Source organism: Mobula birostris, chromosome 20 (genome assembly GCF_030028105.1).
Source record: "Mobula birostris isolate sMobBir1 chromosome 20, sMobBir1.hap1, whole genome shotgun sequence".
In the NCBI taxonomy this organism is placed as follows: Eukaryota; Metazoa; Chordata; class Chondrichthyes; order Myliobatiformes; family Myliobatidae; genus Mobula; species Mobula birostris.
The window spans coordinates 57,852,160-57,876,787 of record NC_092389.1 but is presented as its reverse complement, the minus strand read 5'-3'; the positions used below and the strand labels follow the sequence as shown (position 1 = coordinate 57,876,787).

Below are 24,628 nucleotides of genomic sequence, written 5' to 3'. Positions count from 1 at the left end.
GCCTTACGCAGGCATGCTCCGCGTGTTGGAGCAGGGTATGTTATTTTAACGCTGGATTTTGGATATGTCCCGGACAGTTATTAGTGTGAATGGTGTCAAGCCTGCCCGTTTGGACCTGGTTTCTCTAGTGAAAGTGGCTCAGACCCCGCGCAGGGGCCAGCCTCCACTTGTAGACCTTCCGTCATTGACTGTTTTTCCTCCCCGGCAGCTGCCCGTGAAGACAGAGTTTTACGGGACCCTGCTCGTCTGCTAGAGTGAATTCCTGGGGACGGGGCGTGTTCAGCGTCTTCATTCGGCAGTATTCACCCAGACTGTTAAGAGTTAAGTTCGCCGTGTATGTTACGGGTTAGGTAGTGCGTTATAATGTTTTGGTGGCGGGTGTGACGTCGCCATTTCTTGGTGTTGAAAAAAGGCGTACTTTAGAAATAATTACACTCGTTCGATTGTCGACATCCTACAGAATCCTCGAAATAACATTTTTTGGATCATTTGGCTCTCTTCCAGCGATCGTGTACCTGTACGAAAGGAATAGTTTGCACCGCAAGTGGGGGGAACACTAATATCCTGGCGGGAAAGTTTGTGACTGCTGCAGGGTAGAATTTCAATCCGATTTGCGTGGAGACAGGAAGAAGAATGCCAGTACAATTATTGGAAATGCTGTGGAAGGCAGACGTCGGTGAGCCCAAAAACAAAGTAAAAGGTGAGCATGGTGCGACTAGTGTCCTGAGCTGTGAATATTTCAGTGCAAGAATTGTCAGTGCAAGACGATGAGTTCAGGATCTGGATCAACTCCCTGAATGATGACGTTGCGACCATCAGTGAGACTTGGAAGCAGAAGGGGAAGAACTGGTTGCTCAATAATGCGGCTCGGTTGTTTTGGGCGTGACAGAGAGAGAGACATTGAAGTAGGAGGCGTGGCGTTACTTGTCAGGGAAAATGTCGCATCAGTGCTCGGCTAAGACAGAAAGGAGAACTCGACTTGTGTGGCTTTGTGGGTGGAACTGAGAACCAGATTGGCCGCGTTTATCAAGTGTGCACAGGAAGGTTTCCTTCATCAGTCCCAGCAAGAGAAGGCGATACTGGATCTGCAGCTAATGAATGAGACAGTGCAGGTGGCAGTCATGTGTGGGGGGAACGCTTTGTATCCAGTGACCACAGTGCCGTAAGCTGCAAAGTAAATATGAGTAAGGAGAGGCCTGGTCCGCCGGTTAAGATTGTAAATTGGAGGAAGACTAATTTTGATGGTATCCGAAATGATCTATCAGGTGTGGATTGAGACAGGTTTTCTTTCTGTCAAAGGTGCACTTGCTAAGCGGGAGGTCTTCTAAAGCAAATTTTGAGAGAACCAAGATTGCATGTGCCTGTCCGAGTAAAACGTAAAGACAACGATGTAAAGAACCTTGCTTTTCATGAGATATTGAGGCCCTCGTTCAGAGAGAAAAAGGGGGTAAATGGCAGTTTTAAGCAGGTAGGAACAAATAAGGTGCTCGTGTAATAAAATATCTGTAAGATCTGCAAGAGAAAACTTAAGAATAAAATCGAGAGTGTGAATGAAGGTTTGAGGTTTCGCCAGCAGACACGGTGAAGGAGAATCACAAAGGATTCTACAGATATACAAAGAGCAAAGATACAAGGTTCGAAATTAATCGTCAGGAGGATCACAATGACAATCCATATCTAGAGCCAAAACAGATGGGAATGATTTTAATTAATTGTGTTTGAATTTGTATTTAGTATGGAGACGGAAGCATAGAATTAAGGGAAAGCAGCATCAACTTCATGGACACTGTACAGATTACACAGCTGAAGGTGTTTGCTACCATGTGGCGTATCAGGGTCGTTAAATTCCCCAGGCCTGGGATGTGTGGAGAGGCCGCAGCGGACCAAGCGACAGAACAGGTAACAGCGGACTAGAGGAGGGCCAAAGTTGTCTTTTTGTTTCAAAGACACTGCAGATAAATCAGTAAACCATGGACCAGTGTGTCTGACATCAGTTGTGGGAAAGTTATTGGAAGTTATTCTAAGGCACCGGATATACAAGTATTTGGATAGACATGGACTGATGAAGAATAATCAACATGGCTTCGTAAGTGGTCGGTCATATCTAACCAACCTCATAGAGATTTTAGAGAAACTGAGCTAGAAGTGGATGAGGGCAAGGCAGTGGATATTGTCCGCAGAAACTTTCGCAAGGCATTGAACAAGGTCCCACATAGGTGACTGGGCGTGTAGGCTTCGTAATTTGGCATTTAAGGTGAGGTAGTAAATTGCGTTAGACATTGGCTTTGTGTAAAATTCGAAAACAGGTAGTAGATGTTTGCCTCTCTGCCTGGAAGCCTCTGACTACTGATGTGACGCCGGAATCGGTGTTTTGTTGTTTCTTATCTGTATGAGTGATTCGCATGACAATATGACAATATGGTAAACTAAGCTAAACAATAGTAAACTAAATTAGCAGAGTTGCTGATGAGTCCAGGATTCGGTGTGTAGTAGACAGCGAGCAATGAATTTAAGGCCGACAATTGCGATGTTTTGCACTTCGGTAGGACCACCCCAGGGTAGGATTTGCACAGTGAACGCTAGGTCATGGAGTAGTGCAGTAGAACAAAGGGATATGGGAATACAAGCCCATAATTCACTTCAATGAAGTTACGCACAGGTAGGTAGGGCCGTTAAGAAAGTTTTTCGCACACTGGAATTCATCAATCAAATACTGAGTATAGATGATAGCATGTTATACTTAGATAATACTTCGCTGAAGCCTAAGTTGGTGTATTGCGTGCTGTTTCAGGTACCTGCTTACAGGAAGGATGGAAAGAAATCCGAAATAGTACGGAGAAAATTTACAAGGGTGTTGCCGGGTCTGGAGAATCTGAGTGGCAAAGACACCGAGAATAGGTTAGGAATGTATTCTTTAGAACGTGGAAGAAGGAGAAGAGATCTGAGAGAGGTAAGGAAATTTAAAAAACCATAAGACCATTTGGCCCACGGTGTCTGTTCCGCTATTTCATCATGGCCGATCCAGTTTTCCCCTCAGATCCAATCTTCTGCCTTCCCCTCTGCTTCCCTTCATGCCGTGGTCAATCAAGAATATATCCAACTTTGCCTTAAATATGCATAAAGATCCGGCCTGCACAGCTGCCTGTGGCAATGAATCCAACAGATTCACTACTCTCTGACCAAAGAAATTCCTCCCAATCTCCGTTCAGAAGGACTCCATTTATTCTGTGACTGTGTCCGGGTCTTTGACTCTCCTACCATAGGAAATATCCTCTTCATTTCCATTCTATCAAACCTTTCCAACATTTAATTGGTTTCAATTAAGTCAACCCTAATTCATTTGAATTCTAGAAAATATATGCCCAGAGACATCAAACGCTCATCATATGACAAGCTATTCAAACATGATATAATTTTCGTGAACTTTCTTTGTATTCTCTCCAGTTTCGCCATATCCTGCCAACGATAAGGGGCCCTCATCCTCACATTATGACGGGTATAGATTAGGTATATGCACCCAATTTTACTGGGGGAAAAAGCCCGCTTGCATTTACGCGCCACAACTGCATTTCTGATAACACCCCTCGAAGTCATCTGCTAAGCATCTATGAGTCAGACAATGGTTTCTTTTGCCAGTAGTTTTAAACGTCCGTTTGTAAAAAGGAACGCGCGTTTGAAGAACGAAAAGGTATTCGAAAAACTTCTTTACGCCAATACAAAGATGTTACGGTTATTCCAGCTCACTTTAACTGTCACGGGTTTTCCATGTTCATGTTCATGGCATGTTACACAGGTTCTCAAAGAGAAAGTCCACTCCTGTTCCACAGACCGTTACTCTGTGGATTGGAGTAGAACTATAGCAGTGGAAGAAAACGCACATCAGCATCACGTGGGTGTTTGTCATTTTCCAATGCAGTCTCTGTTCACGTGAATATCCCATTAGCGATTCTTCATTTGTTGGCACATCTGTCCGAGTAAACTGAGTTAATTTTGCTGAACTAACCGGCAATGACAAGTTAGTAACGTTCTCTCAGTAGGCTACATTAACATATGGCAAAGTTCCCGGACATCTGAATAACATCGACGTTTATTTGAACTCCGAACAAACTTTGCAATCCGACTTGCGTTTTATCTACAAAGCCGGCCACTTAATGTGAGCAGATGTTTGAGTCCATACGTCAGCTCCTCCCTGAATTTCCTTTGTGACAGAGTGTAGATACACGTGTTGGTGCAGGTACAGAGAAACTGCAACATGAACCCAAACTGTTGCAGGATATATGTCGGGGTATTCAAATATCTGTCTGTGTAAGAGTAATTTTCAACCTGCCAGTTAAGAGTTTTACAATAAAGGGGATCCACAACAATATGAAATTGGCTGATAGAGCGAACAACAAAATTATTGACTTTCTCCGGTTCTCCACCTCTGGGTCATTATTTTTCTCTCTACTGTTCCTGAGCCCCCGGCGAACTCTGTTTGCCGCGATAATATGACTGACTGCTAAAGCGTTAAAAAGTATAATCAAACCGATCAGCAATAAAGGTGTAGCGGGAATCTTAAACAACTGGTATGCTTTCCACGCTGGTAAAGTTAGGTATTCCGTTTTCACAATTCATCGCCAGGGTATATTGTCAATGATATGGATAGATTCGATCGCAAAGTATAACGGAATATTCATCGCACAACTTCCTAAACACACAACTACTATCGCAATAGTCGCTGTCCTCTCGGTGAAGTACCGTTCCCGCAGTTTTAAACTGCAGATTGCAATACAGCGATCGAACGTGAAAGCCACCGTGAGCCAAACAGAACAGTCCATGGTTGCGAGCCTCAGGGCATGGGTCACGGTGCAAATCGGTGTAATGAGCAAAGGAAGGGCATAAATGTAAATATTATTGATCTCACACAGTATAACAGCAATAATAACATCCATTAAATCAGCTGCTGCCATTCCCATCAGGTAACGGGTGATGCATTTGGAGAGTCCGCACTTTCTCAGAGACAGGATCACAATCGCCACTAAACTAACTGCAAGGAAGCAAAGAAGAGTTGAGCTCATGCGCAGAAACCCTGAGCATTTTCACTTTTTTATGCATGCATTGAAATCGGTTGAATTGGATTTAGTGAACTTCAGACATCTGATCCTTTGCCTGGTCAGGCAGACTTCGATTCGGAGAGTGAAAAAGTTGTTCGAAAGGGCTCCGTCACTCTCCTTCGATGGGATGATAACGACGGACGTGAGTAACAGCTGAGCCGCAGCTTTCCAGTTGACAGCAGACATTCCTGTGGGCGGCTTATCGACCCACTCATCTAGACAGTCCCATCATTGTAGCTGAGATTGCTCAAGGGTTTCTATGTTGCGGGACTAAAATGGACTCAGAGGGACCTTTTCATCGGAGATAGCATTTTGGAGTGGAGGGTCGGCAGAGCTAAATGCATGTTTCGATGTACAGGTGGCAAATAAACCTGATTCTTGTGCATCGCTACGGAAACGCAACATAGAGATTTCTACTCCCTCATGTTGTGAGATGGATGTAAAAAGTAAAATAATGCTAATGTAATCTTACCTAAATTAAAGCCGCCCAAAGAAGGAGGATATGGTAAAACAAAAGAGTTTTCAAATTTATTGTGAGAATTTCAAAGACTTTTTGACAAATAAGAGAAAAATATATATATATATATATATTTTGCATTAAGACGAAGAGGAAAAAGCTTTGCACTGCCAGAAAATCCGGGGAGGTCGCAGAAAGAGCGGTGCTAAAGATTTTGTTTTAATTTAGTAAACGCTTAAGTTTCTACATTGATGCAGAATCAGATTTGGAGCAATACCTGCTGGTAAAGCTGGAAGGTCAGGTAAGGTAAAAATGTTACAATACTATCAATATAAACATTCAATCAATTGTTAACATTGGCAAAATAACCGAATTAAAGAAACGAGTAACAATTCCAGAGAAACATGAAAGCATGAAATAATATATATACTTGAACATGGACGGGCGTAAAACACACATCAGGTGAGCCACCATCTGTAGCAAAAGCTACAAGAACAAAACAAACACATACAGTGGTAGCCAATTCCAGTTACTTACCAGGGATACCAATGGCTGCTAGTACAGGATAGTAACACATGCAATATAGTAAATTGCGGGATATCCCATTTTCGGTGTAGATCGGTGATCAGTTGAAAATGGGCCAACTGCCGATATCTACTGTTGATTACTTTGCAGGCTCTTATACAGGAAACAAAAGTGCAATCTGGCAATTAATCATACAACATGGTTAGTCACATTAGTGACAGCCCACTAAACAAACAATTCAGGTTTGTGTTCATTTATATTAATTGTATTTAATTGCATCGTGCAATTAAAACGCTCCCTCGAAGGAATCCCAAAATAAGTTATTTTCAGTTTTGTTTAATCACACGTTCAAACGAGAAGGTGGTACATTCTTTCTCTATGACACAGAGTTGGTGCGTTTCACTTCAAATAATACTTTATCTGAATATTTTTGCAACGTGCACTATCACTCTACAATAATCATCAATTGCAATAAGAGACGTAGAACATTAAGGAAGGGCATTTAGTTTGATTGTTCAATTCAATCATCTTTTTCCGTAACGGAAATGTTCACACCTCGCTTTTGCTTTCATATTGGTTTGGTGCCACAATAGCGGTCAGCCTACATAAAAATTAACTTAGTAAACGATTAGGTTAGTTACGTATCTCGAATGTCATCTTAACATCTATGATTAATGCAAGGGGTCTGTTTCATGAAACTATCTTAAAACATAGAGCGACTCAATACAATTTTTGCATAGAACTGCGTTGTTTAATAGAAAGTACTGGTATTATGCATCCATTTCCCTTCTCTCCATTGATAGTGTGTGCAGAATTAAGATCAGAGTGCAGAGATAGAGGGTGGAAGCTCTCACGCTATCCATTAGAAGTAGGCTGCCGTGGGTTTATTGCGTTCACTTTCCAGAAGTGGCTGCGTGACCTTGGCTTCACTAGAAGAGAGATCAAGTCAACCAGCAGGGTTGTAGCTGAGGCAGCAGAGAAAGGATCAGCATGGGTGTGGACCAAGTATGTCCAGAGGGGCAGGTAGTCAGACATATCTTGCAAACCCTACAGTAGTTGCATAGACACCTGAAGAACAGACTATCTGTTGGATGGAAGTGACCAACAACTCTGATAGGGGCAGATGCCAAGTGTTTAAGCTCATCAGTGGGAGGTGGTACTTTAGCACTGCTGGCCCACCACCTCGAGGGAGTCTTGATCATAAGCGGGCCGAAACTCCTGAAGACAGATGGCAGATCAACTGATGATCCCACTCGTGATAGCACAGGACAGTTAACATCTTAGCCCACATGTATATTTAAATCTGCCATTTCTTGTAGTATGATATTTTCATACGTTGTTCACTGCATTTTTTTGTTGTTTTTTTCTATCTTGCAAATTCTACAAATCTCAGGGTGACTCTTGTGGGAAGGAAAATGACATCTCAGAATGTGATTTATCCATAGGTGACTTGGTCTCGATCCTTTCCTTAGTGGATTTTAGACACGTTGCATTTAAGTCCAATGAATTAATATCCGCCACAACAAAGTGAGACAAATTGAAAATAACTTATACTCGCGCTGCCCCTGTGTGTGGGGAATCCCATGCCTTCATTATATTAGATTAGATTAGACTATGAGGACATTCATTCCCCGTTTATTGTCATTTAGAAATGCATGCATTAAGAAATGATACAATGTTCCTCCAGAGTGATATCACAAAAAAAACAGAACAAACCAAGACAAATACTGACAAAACCACATAAATATAACATATAGTTACAACAGTGCAAAGCAATACCAGACCTTGATAAAGAGCAGACCATGGGCACGGTAAAAAAAAAAAAAGTCGTCTCAAACTCCTGATAGCAGGCGGCAAAAGGGACAAACTCTCCCTGTCGTAAACCTCCAAGCGCCGACAACTGCCGATGCATTGGAAGCACCCGACCACAGTCGACTCTGAGTCCGTCCAAAAACTTCGATCCTCCGAACAGCCTCTCCGACACAGCCTCTCCGAGCACCATCCTCTGCCAAGCGCTTCGACCGCACCCCCGCCGCCGAGCGAAAAACAAAGTCGGGGACTCGGGGCCTTCTCCTCCGCAGAATCCAGACACAGTAGCAGCAGAAGCGAGGCAGGCATTTCAGGAGTTTCTCCCGATGTTTCTCCGTGCTTTCACGTCTGTCTCCATCAAATCAGGATTGTGCACGGCACCATACTTGACGAATAACAGACATCACCACCGGAGTGGCCGCTGCGCCCTGCGTCGCGCCGTCATCTTCTCCTCCTCCATATCTCAAATAAATCACGTCGGGACAGTTTTGCAGTCTCAAGTCCCAATTTATTTTATTGCAGAATCCGTTACTGATAGATATTTTGTTTGGGAACCCCCACGCCTTCATTATATCTAAATGAAGCACTGTACAGCCAGTCATGCTGTCCAATGAAAGAAGGATTACCGTAGATAATGTCTACGTCACAGCTTGCATCTTCAGAACAATTTTGAACTCTATAGCATCAACGAGAACCCTACAAGTTTTCTTAAGGTCAAATTTCCTTTTGACTTTGGACAAGCAGGTCTTTCCATCGCAAATGAGAACTCGTGTTCTGTCTCGGTTCAAATCTCACTTCAATTTCCTTGATAATGAAGCTTTCCCCTCTTGTGTTCTTTCACAAATTTTAAGGTTAAGACCAAAAGACGTAAGATTTAGGGGTAGGGTTAGGCTATTTGGCCCATCGTGTCTGTTTCGCCATTTCAGCATGGCTGATAGAAATTTCCACTCAGCGGCAATTTCCTACCCTCGGCAACGACATGAAGCAAGGAAATCCACATATTAACCAAATTCATCACAACAGTACGCCTGAGGCTGTCCCACCACAGGGGACTTCCGATATAAAGTTTCACGCCTTGATTATATAGACATGGAACACCATACGGCCGGTCATGTTCTCCAGTGAACAACATTAGTATATAAGAAATAGGAGCAGAGCTAGAAAATCTAGTCGGCCGAGCCTGCTCCGTCATACAATATGATCATGGCTGATCTGACCATGTACACATATCCACCAACCTGCCTTTTTACCAGAACTGTTAACTCCCCTATTATGTAAGAATCTATCCAACCTTCTCTTAACACCATTTACTGAGGTAGCCTTCACTGCTTCACTGGACAGAAAATTGCATTGATTCACCACTCTGCAAAAAGCAGTTCCTCCCTATCCCCGTCCTACAGCTGCTCCCCACAGTCCCTCTCCCCAAATCTTGAGGTTATGTCTCCCAGTTCCAGTCTCACCAACAGGGGAAACAACGTTCCTTCCTCTACCTTAACTCTCCCTTCATAATTGTACATGTTTCTTTTACATCTCCTCTCATCTTTCTGAATTCCAGCGAACACTGTCCCAGCGACTCAACCTCTCCTCATATGTTAAACTCCTCGTCTCTGGATCAAACTGGTGAAATTCCTTTGCCAGTTTACCTTTTCTCAGGTAAGGAGACCAGAACTTCACACTGTGCTCCAGGTGCGACCTCACCAGTACCACGTACAGTTGCAGCATAACCTTGCTGCTCTTAAATTCAGTCCCTCTAGTAACGAAGTCTAACATTTCATCTGACTTCTTGAACGCCTTCTACACTTGCAAACTAACAATTTGTGATTCATGCAGAAGCACTCCCAAGTCCTTCTGAACAGCGGCATACTGCAATCTTTTACCATTTAAATAATCGACCGATTTTCCTCTTCTACCTCTGCAGTGGATGAACGCATATTTACTACCATTGTACTCCATCTGCCGACCCTTGCCCACTCAATACTCAGAGAGTGGTAGCTGTGCGGAACGAGCTTCCAGCAGGAGTGGTTGAGGCAGGTTCGATGTTGTCATTTAAAGTTAAATTGGATAGCTATATGGACAGGAAAGGAATGGAGGGTTATGGGCTGAGTTCAGGTCGGTGGGACTAGGTGAGAGTAAAAGTTCTGCACGGACTAGAAGGACCGAGGTGGCCTGTTTCCGTGCTGTAATTGTTAATGGTTTACTGTTGACGATAAGTGAACAGTGTTAGAATGTTGTGTTCACTGTCTACCGTCTGCCATTTCCAAAACCATGTAGCAAATCCGATCTAACCGTGAACAAAAAACTGTAAGTAGATTGATTGGGAGAATATGGTGTTCTGTATCTGAGTTATTAGTAAGATGAAACCAATCCCTAACTTGATTTGGAGAAGGTATTGTGTGGACACGTGAGAGCTCGGACAGTTATATGAGAGTAGGTTGAGTGAACTTGACCTTTTCTCCTTGGAGCGACTGAGGATGAGAGGTGACCTGATAGAGGTGTATAAGACGATGAGAAGCATTGATCATGTGGATAGTCAGAGGCTTTTTCCCAGGGCTGAAATGGTTGCCACAAGAGAACACAGGTTTCACGTACTGAGGAGTAGGTACGGAGGAGATGTCAGGGGTAAGTTTTTCACTCAGAGAGTGGTGAGTGCGCGGAATGGACTGCCGGCAACGGTGGTGGAGGCGGATAGGATAGGGTCTCTTACGACACTTTTGGATAGGTACATGGAGCTCAGTAAAATGGAGGGCTATAAGTAAGCCTAGTAATTTCTAATGTAGGGACATGTTCGGCACAACTTTGTTGGCAGAAGGGCCTGTATTGTGCTGTAGGTTTTCTGTGGTCTATGTTCTAAGTTCAACGAGGCAGAAATGTGAAGCTCATCATTTTGGTTTCAGAAGCGAAATTCATGATGAACTGATATATGATAGACTGGGTAAAAGAAAAGGAAGGTGTAGCTCTCCGGAGTGAACTTGCGCATCAGCCTTGCTGCAAATGTACCACGCCTTTTGAAAGCGACTGAACTGAGAAAGAGTGGATGAGAAATTGGAACGTGGGTGTGCTGGGCTAATTCCTCGAATGGCAGAGGGATTTCCTCAGTAAAGATGGGACCGGTTGATGATAGATGGATGTGACAGGATCACGTGGACAGCTCACCTCTAGGTTACAAATCTCTTGTTTAAGTTAGACCAACGCCAAGATCAGGTAATTAGGTGGTGTTTATTGCAGTTCATTATAAAAATGATGTTACTGTCACGAATAGGAAGTTGTTGTGATGTTAAATAATGCTGGTTATACAATGGAAATTAAAATCTAACCCCTCTCCACCATGACGCTGTCTGAATGTGCCGAATATTCATACTGGATCACATTCTTCTTGGCCTACTCCGCGTGTCTGACAATTCTTCAGAAAAAAGTGGGCGGGAGGATCTGATTGGTTCTGTGTAACTTCTGCTAAGTTGCCCTAAATATAGAAAGTTCTTTACAGATGTGGGGAGTCACCTGGCTGTGGGACGCGAAATACACAAACGTGGCGTCGATATACCCTGAAACCGGAAGGTGGGGCTGTCGCAGACTCAGCAGGCGAAACGTAATTTGTCCCAGTTCATTTTTAACATCAAATTTAATACTCTACGCTAGTCTCCGGCTTGGAAAGATATATGGGCGAATAAAGTTTGGAATAATTTATGAGATTAAAAAAAGTAACAGAGTAAAAAGATCTCACATGCTGTGGATGGAATCTAATGGACTCTGCATTTCATTAATTACACGCTGAAAGGATAAACAGTCTTGTTTAGCTGTCGTAAGCAATTACATTTTATGATTTCCATTATTTTATTATAACTGCGCGTCGATGCAGTATTTCAACATACTTAAACACATCAATGAGAGGAATATTGTCTGCTAACTGGCATGTAAGAAAACAAACACAGTTCTTACATAAAACATTTTTTTCTTGTGAACTCGAAATTCAAAATCAGTGTATTAGAAATCTTGTGCAACATAGTTTAACATTCGATAGAAACGCAGTGCTGAAGTCTACTTTTAAGATTGCTCCGGAATCATTCCATAATTTCTCACAAAATACCACATTTAATTTCCCTATTTAAAAGATCAGCAATCATTGATTTCCCCAATCACCAATTCTTTCTGAATTTGGGAATAGAGGCAGAATTTTGTGAATTCCACATGGGCAGATGAAACCAGAAAAAGATGAAGATTTAAATGTAATGTGGGAAAGAAAACACAAAAATCCATGCTTCCAATTTCCTTCCTTCGGAATCATCGTAAACAACCGAACAACTTAGAATAATCATTACAGCACAGTAACGGATAGCTCCTACATAGGCATCCATTTTACTATCATCTATTTCTGCATGGAGACTCTGATAAATACCCCCTAACACATCTAGCTTTATCTTCACCCCTAGCAGGGTCTTCCAGGCACCCATCACACTGTATAAACTGCTTTCCTCTGACACCCACCGTTATACATACTTCCACTCACCTTAATCAAAATAATGCCCTCTTATACTGGCCATTTGCGCAATGGGAAAAGAAATCTGGGTATACATTCTATCAAGGCATGTCATCATCGAGTATACCTCTATCAATTCACCTCTCATCCTCCTTTGCTCCAAAAAGAAAAGCTTTAGCTCGGTTAACTTACCTTCATCGGTCACGCTCTGAAGTCCAGCAGTATTCTGGTAAATTCTCTCTGCACCCTCAGTAAAGTTGCCAAATCCTTCCTACAATAAACTTCAATGAAGGCAGTAATAATATCGCCGATATATTATTGTTTGTTCCAGTTTCGCATCCTAACTAAACTAATGATACAACATTCAGCGCATGTAAGAGGATCCGATGGTCAAGCAGGTGTCTTCATGAATTGATATATTTACCATGGAAAGGAACGGGAAATATGGTGCGTTCAGCTTACAGCGATACCCCTAAGTTCGTCAGCAGTGAGATTTAAAAGGTTCACAAGGAAATAATTTTCACGAAAAACTTGATGAATATATGAAACGAACTGACTGAACCGGCGGAGGTAAGTAAAATTGAAGTCATTAGCAGGCATTTGAACAGTTACATGGAAGGAATAGGTTTAGCTGGATATGGCTGACGAGTACTAATGAGATTAGCGTAGATAAGTGTCTTGGCTATAAATGCCCGTTGGGCGGAAGTGCTTAATTCAGTCCCTATAAACCGATAAATCTACGGTTCAATGAGTAAATAGCAGACCTGCCAAACGCGCTAATATCTTACAACGTTTGTTTCCGGTCTCTGCCGACGTGCAATTAGTGTCGCTCGTTATCTGCACCGCAGCCGACTGAATGTAAACATAACTTCATTCTATTCTTCAGATCTTCACTGAACTTTGCCTGCATTATCCCATAGACACACGTGTTGGCCCACAAACTCATCATTTGCAACTTACATGCGAGCTGTTGTCTGTCAGATGGTAGAAGATACTAACCAGGCTTGTTGAAATTAGCTGATCGAGCGAACGACATAATCATTACAGCCACAGTGGCTGTTCTCTTGGTGCAGTTTCGTTCCCGCGGCGTTTGTCAACAAACTGCCGTCGAGCAATTGAAAGTGAAGCCCACTGTTGCTCAGACGCACTGTCCCTACTTACAACTGTTGGTGCAATGGCCTAAGCGAAAATGTAATCAGTGAGCAATACATTTGCACCATACCAGATCTAATATGCCTGAATAATCGCCACGGAGACGTTTCCACTTGCTACGGGGGATGAATTTCGAAATTCCTCATGTTCCCCGAAACAGGTTCACAATCGCAGTTAAATTAGAAAACAAAGAAATGAAAACTTGTTCAAGCGGAGCCAAAGATTAACAAGTTGACTTGAAAAAACGGCTGTATAGCTCTGAATGGATTCAGTTCCTCTGATTCTATGCTGTCAATGGTTAGTTAAGAAATAAAGCGTTCCAGCATTGATCGTGGTAAAACTTCCCCTTTGGACCTGAAATATTTAGAAAATGCGCAGAACTGCAGGACTGTCTTTCATTCATAATAACTTACCAAAATTGCGAAAATTCTCTGGAATTTCGGCAGATCCCGGCGGATTGGAAGGACGCAAATGTCAAGCCATTGTTGAAGAAAAGCTGTAGACAATGGGCAGGTATCTATAGGCCAATTAGTTTCGCATCTGTGATTGGGAAAATGCATGAAGCTATCGGTAAAGAAGAAATAGCAAAGCATCTGGAAACAAATGGAGCCATCATGCAGATGCAGTATGGATCCAGCTTAAGCAAGCCCTGTTTGACAAAGTTACAAGAGTTATTTGAGGCTACAACGAGCGCAGAGTTTACAGGGGAACAGATCGGTGTTATTTACATGTACTTTCAGAAGGTGTTCGATTACGTGTCGTATAAAAGACTTCTCCATAAGATAAGGATACATAGAGGATATACATATCCTTGGGGGTTGAGTTGAGGGTGATGTATTAGCATGGATAGAAGACTGGGATACATGGGTGTTACTGTGGTTGTCAATCTGTAGTGAACGGTTTGCCAAGAGGTCGGAGCTGAGGCCACAACTGTTCACGATATACATGAACGATCTGTAAGAGGGGACTGAGTATAGTGTATCTAAGATTGGTAATGATACTAAATTGAGTGGAAAAGCAAGTTGTGCAGACGATACGGAGAGTCTGCAAATACAAACGTTTGTAGATATAGATGCGTCAATTGAGTGGGCAAGTGTCTGGCAGATGGAGTACAATGGCGGTAAATACGAAGTCACCAACTTTAGAAGGAAAAGAGGAAGTTCAGCCTATTATTTAAATGGGAAACGATTGCAGCATGCCGCTGAGGAGAAGAACTTGTGAGTGGTTCTGCATGAATCGCAAAATGTTAGCTTGCAGGTGCAGAAGGCAATCGAGAAGACAAATGAAATGTTGGCCTTCATTGCGAGAATTGAATTTAAGAGCAGGACGGTTCTGCTGCAACTCTACAGGATGCTCTTGAGGCCGCCCCTGGAGTACAGTGTGAAGTTCTTGTCTCCTCACTTGAGGAAAGATGTACGGACGGGGGAGTTTCAACAGTTTGATTCCAGACACGAGGGGGTTAAAATATGAGTAGAAATTAAGTCGCTGGGACTGTATTCGCTGGAATTCAGAACGTTGAGAGGCGATCTTACGGAAACATATAAAATTATGAAAGGGATAGATAAGAAGAGCAGGAACGTTGCTCCCCCTAGTTGCTGAGACTAGATCTAGGAGACCTAACCTCAAGATTCGGGGTAGTATTTGAAGGACGCAGATGAGGAGCAACTACTTATCGCAGTGTGGAGAATATATGCAATTTTCTGTGCAATAAAGCAATAGAGGCTACCCCATTAAATAGAGTTAAGAGTAGGATGGATAGAGTTTTGCCAAGCAGGGGAGTTAATGGTTATGGGGGAAGGGCAGGTAGTTAGACATGAGTACATGGTCAGATCAGCCATGATCATTTTGAATGACGCTGCAGGCTCGGCCGGCAAGGTGTCCTACTCCTGCTCCTATTTCCTATGTACTAATGTTTTTCTTTGGAGAACATGACCGGCCGTACGGTGTTTCATGTGGATATAATCAAGGCGCGAAACTTTCAATAGGAAGTCCCCGGTGGTGGACAGTCTAAGTCTATAGGACACAGCCTCAGAAAGGGCGTGCGTTCTTTTGAACGGAGGTGAAAATGAATTTCTTTGGCGAAATCTGTGGTTTTCTTTGGCTCATGTCGTTGTGGAAGTCAATTCGTTTGGTATATTAAAAGCTAAGTTTGATAGATACTTGATTGCTCAGGGCAGGAGGTTGGCGGTGAGGGGAAAATTGGATCAGCCATGCTGAAATGGCGGAGAAGACGCGATGGGCCAGATGACCTAATACTGCCCCTAAATCGTATGTATTTTGGTGTTAATATTGAAACTTGTGAAAGAACCCCAGAGGGGAAAACTTCATTATCAACAATAAATCTGAACTGAGGTTTGGACCCATATGTAACACGAGTTCTCATTTGCGATGGAAAAGACTGCTTGTCCGAAGTCAAAAGGAGAGTTCAAGAGAAAACTTATAGAGTTGCCGCGGATGTTCCAGTCCCAAATTGTTCGAAAGATGCCAGCTGCGACAGACATTATCTAGGGTGATCCTTCTTTCATTGCACAGCGTGATTGGCCGTACAGTGTTTCATTTTGATATAATCAGGCGTGGTAACGGGGACAACAAAACTGTCCCGACATGATTTATTGGATATATAATGAAAGCATGGGACTTCCATACACACGGGCCCAGCGCGAGTATAAGTTATTGTCATTTTAGTCAACACACATAAACATTGCTGGTGAACGCAGCAGGCCAGGCAGCGTCTCTAGGAAGAGGTACAGTCGACGTTTCGGGCTGAGACCCTTCGTCAGAACTAACTGAAAGGAAAGATACTCAGAGATTCGAAAGTGGGAGGGGTAGGAGGAGATCCGAAATGATAGGAGAAGGCAGGAGGGGAAGGGATGGAGCCAAGAGCTGGAAAGTTGATTGGCAAAATGGATATGAGAGGATCATGGGACGGGAGGCCTAGGGAGAAAGAAAGGGGGTGGAGGGAAGCCCAGTGGATGGGCAAGGAGTATAGTGAGAGGGACAGAGGGAGAAAAGAGAGAGAGAGAGAGAGAGAGAGAGAGAGAGAGATAGATAGAGAGAGAGAGAGAGAGAGAGAGAGAGAGAGAGAGAGAGAGAGAGAGAGAGAGAGAGAGAGAGAGAGAGAGAAAAATATATAAATAAATAAATAAATAACGGATGGGGTACGAACGGGAGTTGGGGCATTAACGGACTTTAGAGAAGTCAATGTTCATGCTATCAGACCATCATTCTCGCTCTTTTTTCTCACTTTATTCCTATCACTATACTCCTCGCCCATCCTCTGGGTTCCCCCCGCCCCAGCTCTTGCTTTCTCCCTACGCCTCCCGTCCCATGATCCTCTCATATCCCTTTTGCCAATCAACTTTCCAGCTTTTAGCTTCATCCCTCCCCCTCCTGTCTTCTCCTATCATTCCGGATCTCCCCTCCCACTTTCAAATCTTTTACTATCTCTTCTTTCAGTTAGTCCTGACGAAGGGTCTCGGCCCGAAACTTCGACTGTACCTCGTCCTGTAGATGCCGCTTGGCCCGCTGCGTTCACCAGCAATTTTTATGTGTGTTTCTTGAAATTGCAGCATCTGTAAATTTCCTCGTGTGTGTGTCATTTTAACCGCTTTGTTGTGGCGGATATTAAAGCAGTAGACTTCAATGCAAAGTGTCTGAAATCCAGTAAGGAAAATATGGAGCCCGCATCACCTATGGATAAAGCACCTTCTGAGACGTTATTTGCCTTCTCACAAGAGACACCCTGGCTTTATACAATTTGCAAGATTAAAAACAAAACAGAATGTGGTGAAAAAAGTATGAAAATATGACACCTACAAGAAATGGCTCAAAATATCAGTGGAGAGGGGAGAAATGGATGTATGTTACAACTACTTTGTGTTAAACAATGCATTTCTGTGCAAATAAAATGATATTTAATCTCTCCATGTTTAAAGATGGTTTTATGAAACAGACCTCTTACATAAATGATAGATGACCCAGCTACTCCCATATCAGTTTAGATGTTAAGATGACCTTCGAGATACATAACTAATCTAATCGCTTACTAAACTCGTTTTCATCCAGATTGACCACTATTGTTATACCAAACCAATCTGACAGCAAGAAGGAGGTGTGAACATTCCCTTTCCGGGAACAGATTATTGAATGGAACAATCAAACTAAATGCCCTTCCTTAACCTCAGAATATTAATGCGCCTCGGCTATTGTTATAATTGATAATTATTTGAAAGAGATAGTGCAGGTTGTAAAAATATTCAGACTAAGAATTATTTTATGTGAATTTATTTGAAGGTGTGAATAAATAAAAATAAAAATAATTGCTATTTTGTGATTCCTTCTAGGGAGAGATTATAATTGCAAGACGACACAATTAAGATAAATGAAAACAAATCTGAACTGTTTGTTCAGTGGGCTGTCACTAATTGGATAACCACGTGGTATGATTAATTGTCGCAGTGCATATTCCTCTCCTGTATAAGAGCTTGCAAAGCAATCAGCAGTAGATATCGGCAATTAGACTACAGTAGTTTCAACTAATCAGCAATTCACACAGAAAATGGGATATCCTGCGATTTACTACATCGAGTGTATTTACTATCCTGTAGTAGCAGTGATTGGTATCACTGGTAAGCAACTGGAATTGGCTACTACTGTATGTGTAGGTTTTGTTCTTGTAACATTTGTTACAGATGGTGCCTCATCTGAGGAGTGTTTTAAGACTGTTCAGGTTTAAGTATATATTTTACTTTTTTCTTCCATTTTTCTCTGGAATTGTTACTCCATTATAATGTCCGATCATTTTTGTCAATATTAACAATTGATTGTGTTAATATTGATGCTGTTCCAGCATTTTACCTTTTCATGCTTTCCATCACGTATTGTCTTAATCTGATTCTGCATCTGCATCAATATAGAAACTCAAAAGTTTACTAAAATGAAAAGAAAATCTTTAGTATCGCTGCAGCTCTCCCTTCGAGCTGCCCGGTTTTTCGGCAACGAACAGTCCTTTCCAAAGACATTCTTCTTTTTCTGTATTTATTCATCGAAATGTCTTTGAATTTGCCACGGTATCGGGAAAAACTTTACCGTTTTAGCGTGTTATTCTTCTTTGGACGGTTTTAATTTAGATAAGATGAGATTTATTTTAATTCTTACATCCATCTCACAACATGGGAGGGTAAAAGCATTTATGTTGCCTCTGCTCGCAATGTGCACGATTCACGTTTATTTGCCCACTGTACATTGAAACATTCATTTAGCTCAGCCGTCCCTCCACTCCAAAATGTTATCTCCGAAGAAACAATCTCCCTGAGTCCATTTTATTCCCGCAGTATATAAAATCTTCAGCATTCTCAGCTGCAATGATGGGTCTGTCTGGATGAGTGAATCGATGATCCTAACCTTTTTTTTTGCTTCCTTGTAGTTAATTTAGTGGCGATTGTAATCCTGTCTCTGGGAAAGTGCGGACTCTCTAAATGCATCTCCCGTTACCTGGTGGGAATGGCAGCAGCTGATTTATTGGGTGTTATTATTGCTGTTATACTCGATCAGATCAATAGTATTTATCTTTATGCCGCTTCGTTGCACATTACACCGATTTGCACCGTGACGCTTGTCCTGAGGCTCACAACCGTGGGCTGTTCTGTTTGGCTCACGGTGGCTTTCACGTTCGATCGCTGCGTTGCAATCTGCAGTCAAAAGCTGCGGGAACGGTACTGCGCCGAGAGGACAGCGACTATTGTGATAGTAATTGTGTGTTTAGGAAGTTGTGCGAAATGTGTTCCAAGCTACTTTGCAGTAGAACCTTACCTTATCATTCATAACGTACCCTGGCGATGCATTTTGAAATCGGAATATGTTACTTTACCAGCGTGGAAAGCATACCAGTTGTTTAACACCATCACTACACCTTTATTGCCGATCGGTTTGATTTTACTGTTTAATGCTTTAACAGTCAGTCATATTATCGCGGCAAACAGAGTTCGCCGGGGGCTCAGGAACAGCAGAGAGAAAAATAATGATCCAGAGGTGGAGAACCGGAGAAAGTCAATAATTTTGTTGTTCGCTCTCTCCGCCAATTTCATATTGTTGTGGATCCCCTTTATTGTATATACTATGAACTGGCAAATTCAGAATTACTCTTACACAAATAGATATTTGAATACCCCGACATATATCCTGCAACAGTTTGGGTTGATGTTGAGGTATCTCTCTACCTGCACCAACACGTGTATCTACACTCTGACACAGAGGAAATTCAGGGAGCAATTGACGAATGGCCTCAAACATCTGCTCGCACTTACTGGTCGGGTGTGTAGATAAAACGCAAGTCCGGTTGTAAAGTTTATTGGGAGTTCAAATAAATGTCGATATCATTCAGATTTCCGGAACATAAACATATATTCATGCAGCCTTGTGAAAGTACATTAGTAATTTGTCATGGCTGGTTAGTTCAAGAAAATTAACTCAGTTAACTTGGGCAAATGTACCAACCAATGAAGGCTCACTAATGAGATCTTCACAATAGACAATAGACAATAGGTGCAGCAGTAGGCCATTCGGCCCTTCGAGCTAGCACCGCCATTCACTGTCATCCACAATCTGTATCCAGTTCCTGCCTTATCCCCTTAACCTTTTATTTCGCTATCTTTAAGAGCTCTATCCATCTCTTTCTCGAAAGCATCCACAGACTTGGCCTCCACTGCCTTCTGGGGCAGAGTATTCCACATATTCCACATAACTCTGGGTGAAAAAGTTTTTCCTCAGCTCTAAACTAAATGGCCTATCACATATTCTTAAACTGTGGCCTCTGGTTCAGGACTCACCCACCAGCGGGAACATACTTCCTGTCTCCAGCGTGTCCAATCCCTTAATAATCTTATATGAGAGAAAACTGGCAAGGAACATAAAAACTGACTGTAAAAGCTTTTATAGATATGTAAAAAGCAAAATACTGGTAAAGACAAATGCAGGTCCCCTACAGACAGAAATAGGTGAATTGATTATGGGGAGCAAGAACATGGGAGACCAATTGAATAATTACTTTGGTTCTGTCTTCACTAAGGAGGACATAAATAATCTTCCAGAAATTATAGGGGACAGAGGGTCCAGTGAGATGGAGGAACTGAGCGAAATACATGTTAGTAGGGAAGTGGTGTTAGGGAAATTGAAGGGATTAAAGGCAGATAAATCCCCAGGGCCAGATGGTCTGCATTCCAGAGTGCTTAAGGAAGTAGCCCAAGAAATAGTGGATGCATTAGTGATAATTTTTCAAAACTCGTTAGATTCTGGACTAGTTCCTGAGGATTGGAGGTTGGCTAATGTAACCCCACTTTTTAAAAAAAGGAGGGAGAGAGAAACCGGGGAATTATAGACCGGTTAGCCTAACGTCGGTGGTGGGGAAACTGCTGGAGTCAGTTATCAAATATGTGATAACAGGACATTTGGAAAGCGGTGAAATCATCGGACAAAGTCAGCATGGATTTGTGAAAGGAAAATCATGTCTGACGAATCTCATAGAATTTTTTGAGGATGTAACTAGCAGTGTGGATAGGGGAGAACCAGTGGATGTGGTATATTTGGATTTTCAAAAGGCTTTTGACAAGGTTCCACACAGGAGATTAGTGTGCAAACTTAAAGCACACGATATTGGGGGTAATGTATTAATGTGGATAGAGAATTGGTTAGCAGACAGGAAGCAAAGAGTGGGAATGAACGGGACCTTTTCAGAATGGCAGGCAGTGACTAGTGGGGTACCGCAAGGCTCAGTGCTGGGACCCCAGTTGTTTACAATATATATTAATGACTTGGATGAGGGAATTAAATGCAGCATCTCCAAGTTTGCGGATGACACGAAGCTGGGCGGTAGTGTTAGCTGTGAGGAGGATGCTAAGAGGATGCAGGGTGACTTGGATAGGTTGGGTGAGTGGGCAAATTCATGGCAGATGTAATTTAATATGGATAAATGTGAAATTATCCACTTTGGTGGCAAAAACAGGAAAACAGATTATTATCTGAATGGTGGCCGATTAGGAAAAGGGGAGGTGCAACGAGACCTGGGTGTCATTATACACCAGTCATTGAAAGTGGGCATGCAGGTATAGCAGGCGGTGAAAAAGGCGAATGGTATGCTGGCATTTATAGCGAGAGGATTCGAGTACAGGAGCAGGGAGGTACTACTGCAGTTGTACAAGGCCTTGGTGAGACCACGTTTGGAGTATTGTGCGCAGTTTTGGTCCCCTAATCTGAGGAAAGACATCCTTGCCATAGAGGGAGTACAAAGAAGGTTCACCAGATTGATTCCTGAGATGGCAGGACTTTCATATGAAGAAAGACTGGATGAACTAGGCTTGCATTCGTTGGAATTTAGAAGATTGAGGGAGGATCTGATTGAAACGTATAAAATCCTAAAGGGATTGGACAGGCTAGATGCAGGAAGATTGTTCCCGATGTTGGGGAAGTCCAGAACGAGGGGTCACAATTTGAGGATAAAGGGGAAGCCTTTTAGGACTGAGATGAGGAAAAACTTCTTCACACAGAGAGTGGTGGATCTGTTGAATTCTCTGCCACAGGAAACAGTTGAGGCCAGTTCATTGGTTATATTTAAGAGGGAGTTAGATATGACCCATGTGGCTAGGGGGATCAGGGGGTATGGAGGGAAGGCTGGGGCGGGGTTCTGAGTTGGATGATCAGCCATGATCATAATAAATGGCGGTGCAGGCTCGAAGGGCCGAATGGCCTACTCCTGCACCTATTTTCTATGTTTCTATGTTTCTATATGTTTCAATGAGATCCCTTCTCATCCTTCTAAATTCCAGTGTATACAAGCCTAGTTACTCCATCTTGCAACATATGACAGTCCCGCCATCCCGGGAATTAACCTTGTGAACTTACGCTGCACTCCCACAATAGCAAGAATGTCTTTCTTCAAATTTGGAGACCAAAACTGCACACAATACTCCAAGTGTGGTCTTACCAGGGCCCTGTGTCGGTGCAGAAGGACCTCTTTTCTCCTATACTCAATTCCCCTTGTTGTGATGGCCAACATGCCTTCAGCTTTCTTCATTGCGTGCCGAACCTGCATGCTTGCTTTCAATGACTGATGTACAAGAACACCTAGATCTCGTTGTACTTCACCTTTTCCTAACTTGACTCCATTCAGATAATAATCTGCCTTCCTGCCCTTACCACCAAAGTGGATAATCTCACATAGATCCACATTAAACTGCATCTGCCAAGCACCCGCCCATTCACTCAACCTGTCCAAGTCACCCTGCATTCTCAGAACATCCTCCTCACATTTCACACTGGCACCCAGTTTTGTGTCATCTGCAAATTTGCTAATGTTACTTTTAATCCCTTCATCTAAATCATTAATATATATTGTAACAGCTGCGGTCCCAGCACAGAACCCTGTGGTACCCCACTGGTCACCGCCTGCCATTCCGAAAGGGACCCGTTAATCGCTACTCTTTGTTTCCTGTCGGTCAGCCAATTTTCAATCGATGTCAGTATTCTGCCCCCAATACCATGTGCCCTAATTTTGCCCACTAATCTCCTATGTGGGACTTTATCAAAGGTTTTCTGAAAGTCTAGGTACACTAAATCTCCTGCCTCTCCATTATCCATTTTCATAGTTTCATCCTCAAAAAAAAAACATCCAGAAGATTAGTCAAACACGATTTCCCCTTCGTAAATCCATGCTGACTCTGACCTATCCTGTTACTGCCATCCATATGTGTCGTAATTTTATCTTTTATAATTGACTCCAGCATCTTTCTCACCACTGACGTCAGGCTAACCGGTCTATAATTCCCTGTTTTCTCTCTCCCTCCTTTCTTAAAAAGTGGGACAACATTAACCACCCTCCAATCCACAGGAACGGATCCAGAATCTGTAGAACATTGGAAAATGATTAGCAATGCGTTCATGATTTCTAAAGCCACCTCCTTAAGTACCCTGGGATGCAGAACATCAGGTCCCGGGGACTTACCAGCCTTCAGACCCAACAGTCTATCCAACACCATTTCCTGTCTAAAATAAATTTTCTTCAGTTCATCCATTACCCTAGGTCCTTTGGCCACTATTATATCTGGGAGATTATTTGTATCTTCCATAGTGAAGACAGATCCAAAGTACCTGTTCAACTCGTCTGCCAATTCCTAGTTTCCCCTAATAAATTCACCCTTTTCTGCCTTCAAGGGCCCAATTTTGGTCTTATCTATTTTTTTCCCCTTCTCACCTACCTAAAGAAGCTTTTACTATCCTCCTTTACATTCTTGACTAGTTTACCTTCGTACTTCATTTTTTTTCTCCACGTGTTATATTTTTTTTAATTATCTTCTGTTGCTCTTTAAAAGTGTTACAACCCTCCGGCTTCCCACTCATTTTTGCTACGTTATAGTTCTTCTCATTTATCGTTATACTGTCCTTTACTTCCCTTGTCAGCCACGGCCTCTCCTTACTCCCCTTGGGATTTGTCTTCCTCTTTGGAATGAACTGATTATTCACCTTCTGCATTATTCCCAGAAATACCCGCCATTGTTGTTCCTCTGTCATCCCTGCTCGGGTATTGTTCCATTGAACTTTGACCAACTCCTCCCTCATAGCACCATAGTTCACTTTGTTCAACTGTAATTCTGAAAACTTCCGAGTTTCCCTTCTCCCTCTCAAATTGTAGATTAAAACTTATCATATTATGGTCACTATCTCCTAATGGCTCCTTTACCTCAAGGTCCCTGATCTAATCCGGTTCATTGCACAACACTAAATCTAGAATTGCGTTCTCTCTGGTAGGCTCCAATACAAGCTGTTCTAAGAATCCATCTCGGAGGCACTTCACAAACTCACTTTCTTGGGGTCCAGTACCAACCTGATTCTTCCAGTCTACTTGCATGTTGAAATCCCCTTTAACAACTGTAACATTACCTTTGCTACATGCAAATTTTAACTCCTGATTCAAATTACACCCTACATCCAGACTACTGTTTGGGGGCCTGTAGATAACTCCCATTAGGGTCTTTCTACCCTTAGAATTTCTCACTTCTATCCATACTGACTCTACGTCTCCTGATTCTATATCGCCCCTCGCAAGGGACTGAATATCATTCCTCACCA

General features: G+C 42.6%; 1 protein-coding gene and 1 pseudogene across 1 annotated transcript in view; one reads left to right on the top strand and one right to left on the bottom strand.

Annotated features, from left to right (window-relative positions):
• The window catches only part of LOC140185467 (uncharacterized), a 42,605-nt pseudogene extending 22,771 nt beyond the window's left edge, over positions 1-19,834 (top strand).
• LOC140185219 (uncharacterized) overlaps positions 1-24,628 on the bottom strand; it is a 165,613-nt gene that overhangs the window by 58,676 nt on the left and 82,309 nt on the right. The gene's annotated exons all lie outside the window — the stretch shown is intronic.